At 34.2% G+C, this 5386-nt stretch overlaps 1 long non-coding RNA gene across 1 annotated transcript in view; it reads right to left on the bottom strand.

Moving 5' to 3' along the window:
- Window positions 1-5386, bottom strand: part of LOC106870594 (uncharacterized) — a 64530-nt gene that overhangs the window by 57988 nt on the left and 1156 nt on the right. The window lies entirely within an intron of this gene.

Below are 5386 nucleotides of genomic sequence, written 5' to 3'. Positions count from 1 at the left end.
ATATATATATATATATATATATATATATATATATATATATATATACACACACATATATATATATATATATATATACACACATATATATGTGTGTGTGTGTATATATGGGTAGATATACATTCTAATCTCTGTATACAAGTGTGAGGGCCCAAAAGCAGTGTGTGGTAATTCTAGAGGGATAACCCTCCTGGCACATTCCAGAAAGATACTTTCAAGGTTCATGTTAGATCGTCTCTTTTAGAATGCATATCCTCATGTGGTTCCTGAAGAACAGTGTGGTTTCAGACCTGTGCCAGTAACAATGGACATATTTTCTGTGAGGCAGGTTCAAAAGAAATGCTTAGAGGAACAAGTGCCACTATACCAGGTCTTCATAGATTTAACTAAGGCATTTGACATGGTAAAAAGGGAGGTACTGTGGGCTGTTGTGTGTAAACTTGGTTGCCCAACACATTTTGTGAGCATCTTTAAGGAACAACACAGAAACATGAAAGTTCGAATAGTCATTAATGGTGATCTATCTCATGAATTTTCAGTGGGCAATGATGTCAAACAGGGGGATATTCCTGCCCCTACACTTTTCTCTATTTATTTTGCTACATTGCTTTGGTATGCTTTCAATGATTGCAATAAGGGAATCAGAATCAGATTTCAGATATCTGATCACATTTTTAATCTAACCTAGTTTAACTGCAAAACAAAGACATTCAAAACACTTGTTAGAGAATTACTTTATGCTGATGATGCCGATTTATTGGCACACTCAGAGGGGGATATGCAACATTTAATGGACAGATTTCCCACTGCATGTGTACATTTTGGACTCACAATTAGTTTGGGGAAAACCAAAGTATTGTTTATTCCTGCACCAGGACAAACATATTGTGAACCAAACATATTTGTGAATGGAACAAGATTAGAAGTCATTGGCACTTTGGTGGTCTTGATGCAGAGATATACTATCAAATAGGGAAGGGAAGTGTTGCATTTGGAAAGCTCGAAAAGTGAGTATAAGTGGATAGACATATTTCCCTGCAGACAAACATCAGTGTCTATAGAACGTGTGCATTGACTGCATTTCTTTATATGAGTGAGACACGGATCATTTACAGGTGTCATATAAAAATACTGAAGAGATTTCATCGAAAGTGCCTCAGACGTATCTTGGGAGTCAAGTGAGAATGTCTCATACCAGATACAGAAGGTTTGCACATGGCACATTGTAGCTCAATTGAACATGTCATCTTGGCTCAGATGAGATGAGCTGGACATGTTACCAGAAGGAAAAATGAGTGACTGCCAAAGCGTCTTTTTTATGGTGAAATCAACTCTGGTAAGCAACCACAGCATAAGCCAAGGAAAAGATATAAAGACTGTGTGAAGGAAAACCTGAAGAAACTAGATATGAACAAAAGTGATCGGAAATTAATGTTCTGGATCGGAACAAGTGGAGAGGTGCTGTTAGGACTGGTTCAATGTCTGAGGGAAAAGATGATTCAGCACTCTGAGCTTAAAAGGGCCTGTCACAAAGGAACAATCGGAACTGAAATCAACAGTGAACATTGGATGTGTATTATGTGTGACCATGTTCTGTTGTCAAAAGCAGGATATGTGCATCATATGAAGTCACATGAAAATTGAAATGCCCAGATAGGTAATAATCTTGAACAACAACCACTTCTGACGACTTGTGTCATATGTCACAAAACTTGAAAGACAATATCTGGACTTAAATTACATATGCTAGTTCACAAAAACATTCTTTCAGAATCAAATTTCAAAGGGCAAAGATGTAGAAGAAACTTGAATAATATTTGTGTCTTGTGTTATAAACCCTGTCAGTCAGCAGCTAGTCTTAAAAGTCATCTGAGGGCTCAATAACAGAATGATTGTGTTGTGTAATGGGATGTGATGTGTGCGTCGATGGGACAACTAGCAGCTGTCAAGATGAAACAATCATCATATACTTTTACACTTTACACTTTTACTTGTTTCAGTCATTTGACTGTGGCCATGCTGGAGCACCGCCTTTAGTCAAGCAAATCGACCCCAGGACTTATTCTTTATAAGCCTAGTACTTATTCTATCGGTCTTTTTTGCTGAACTGCTAAGTTACAGGGATGTAAACACACCAGCATCGGAGATAATTCTAAACAAATTTTTAGATACTGAAAAACCTATTCTAATCCTTTTATTATTAATTATTTTATAATATCTATGTTCTTTATTAAAGTGTTTAGATATAGATCTATAAAATAGCTTGATCAGATTCATTTTTATGTGTCATACGTAAGGAATGATAAACCAAATATAATTATGTTCATTATACTTAACATCATTAGGTATATTTGGGTTGGAATATGGTGTATATTTATTATCATTAGACCTAAGTTTATTTCAATATTCATTGTTATTCAGGGCATATTTACTACTCTTGTTTTTATTAATATTAATACTATTGTTAATCATATCATTACTATTTACAAATAAATTGGATACTTTTCTATTATATTTCTTTTCATACAGAATTTTGTCTATCTTTAAACCATGACCCTGTAGTGACTTATATATAAGGGAACTGTTATTGTGTATCTATATCAGAAAATGTATAAAGTCGAAACAATTTGTTGGTCTTTTATACTTTTTTGATAATTGTTTGTTATATAATATTATGTTATATGATAATCATAGTATATTATGTAATATTATAAATAAATTATTGGATTGTCAGTAGTATCTCTCTATTTAATTTATGTTTGTAATTATATATATATATATATATATATATATATATACACACACACACACATATATATATGTATGTATGTATGTATGTATTTGTTTGTATGTCTACATGCATATGCCTTTGCTATGAATATATGAGTCTATATTCAGAATGGAGATAGAGAAAGTATACAAAAGAGAAAAGTAATGGAGAGAGGGAAAGCGAGAAAGATATAAGAAAGAGTGGTAGGGAGAGAGAGAGAGAGTGAAGGAGAGAGTAACAAACACACACGTGGAAGAATAAATGAAATTCATATATATTTAATCCAAGAAAATAAATAGAGATGTGACATCTATCAAATGATAAATATCTGAAATGAATATTCTTGCATGAATTTCTAAATGTGGAAAGATTTTGAAGAGAGAAATTGTTAAAAAAAATGTGTTCAACTTTGAAATTGAAGAAAACCGTGATTACTATCTTGAGATTTTTCCTTGATTCAGGAATATTTTGACAAATGTTTTGAATAATTTTGGAGAGATGAGGTAAAAATCTTTGAAAGATTCATAAATTAACATTTTCCAATGTTTTTAATTAGCATTGATGATTTCACCAGATGTGTGTTTTAAAATAGTGTTTCAGAGAAATTTCTTTGCAAAAGATTTCCATTTTATCTTGTTCAATAAGTTAGAGTGATGGAGTGAGATGGTCAGGCCTCATGTCCTTTGCATGTATTCCTCTCAACCTGGTAGCATTGGATAGCTACAGGTAGATTGGACAGCTTCAAATGTATGTCTGCAGGAAAAGTTTGTGATGGAAGAGAACATAAAGAAACAAGGAATTCAGGTTTGAATGGTTCTATTAGAGGCACTCTGCTAAAAGTACTCAAGGATCAGGTGAGGGTGCTAGATATAGCACTTATTTGAGCTAACATCCATGTTATGCAACACAGCTAATGTTAACTGGTGAAATAACTGTCTTTTCAAGGTATCTGACAGAAGAACCTATTCTCTGGATATTTAAATTAATTCTTGTGCTGGAAAACTTGCTTCTTGAGGCTGTTTTGTGCTGCCCCAGTATAAGTTTAAATTTTATTTCTAGAGGGATATCAGTATGGACTTTACTTCTATATATTACTGATTTGGCTAAGGAATTGTCGTTAATGAGACATTTGTCCATTGTGCAGTGTCCTTAATTAATATGCACAGTAAAAAGCTTACATTACAGAAAAATATATTCTGTTAAATCTCTCTGCAATATATGGTAGGGGTTTATTTTTATGGAACCTTTAAAGGATGAAAATCCAAGTTGAACTCTGTGTAACTTGAATTTACTGCTGAGAGAAAATGATTTAAAGTACTGTATAGGAATGTGAAATAGTGATCTAAATCCCTTCATTATTCTCCACATCTTGACTACACTTCTACACTGGCTCATACATACCAACAGGAGAGCTCTAGTGTTGTAACATATGATAATCCTTTTTACTATAAGCACAAGGCCTGAAATTTGGGGAGGGGGATAGTTGATTGCATCGACCCCAATACTCAATTGGTACTTAATTTATCGACCCTGAAAGGATGAAAGACAAAGTCGACCTCGGCAGAATTTGAACTCAGAATGTATTGACAGATGAAACACTGCTAAGCATTTCACCCAGTGTGCTCACAATTTTGCCAGCTTGTCACCTTGTTGTAAGATATAATAATGACATCTGTTCAATTGAGTGTTTACCATCTGAAAAAGGGAACAAAACTAGCACAAAACCTATCAATTATGTAACAGCACGTAGGACAAAGACAGTCAGGCTAAAATTAAAACGGCTAATGAACGAAAGAAAACCTAACATTAACTACATGAAAAAGCATATATGGGTGGAATTGACTACTTTTTATTAGCTGTGACCAGACAAAGGGTGGTGCCTACAACCTTTGAAAGCACTTCAAGATAGATGAGATTGATACAAGTATTTTTTCTCTTGCAAGTTGACTGCTGCAATAGAATCATGTGTTGGAAAGAAGTTCCAAAGGGATGGAAGGTTTAAGTTTAGTAGTTTGTTAAAACATGGGTGTTTGGTTGCAAAATAAGGGATGAGAGAAAAAGAGTGAGTTTGATATGGGGCCAAATAACAGTAGAGAGCATAGGGTATCATAGTAGCAGTAGAAAATCTGGGAGAGCACATAATACATCAGTGGGTCAGGAGATGTGGTGACTGCATGCCAATCAGTCAAGTGGCCTTTCTCTAGATGTAACTCACATTCAAACTGGAGAGTTTCAGATGTATGTCTGCAGGAAGAGTTTGCCATGGAAGGGAACATAAAGTAACAAGGAGCTCAGGTCTGAATGCTTCTATTCGAGGTACTCTGCTAAAAGTACTCAAGGGTCTGGTGGGGGTGCTAGATATAATACTTATTAGATCTAACATCCGTGTTATGCAATACAACTAATGTTAACCTGGTGAAGTAACTTTCTTTCCAAAAAAGACCTATTCTCTGGATATTTAAATTAATTCTTGTGCTGGTAAACTTGCTTCTTGAGGCTGTTTTCTGTTGCCCAGTATAAGTTTTGGAAATAGTAAGCAAATCTTGCTTAAATCACTCTCTAACAACTTAAAAAAAAAATTGATATGTTTGTTAATGTGGTCCTTGATATTTTATACTT

The sequence above is a fragment of the Octopus bimaculoides genome, chromosome 8 (assembly GCF_001194135.2).
Source record: "Octopus bimaculoides isolate UCB-OBI-ISO-001 chromosome 8, ASM119413v2, whole genome shotgun sequence".
NCBI lineage: Eukaryota > Metazoa > Mollusca > Cephalopoda > Octopoda > Octopodidae > Octopus > Octopus bimaculoides.
Note: the sequence above shows the minus strand (reverse complement) of the source record. Positions and strands in the feature narration are given on the sequence as shown.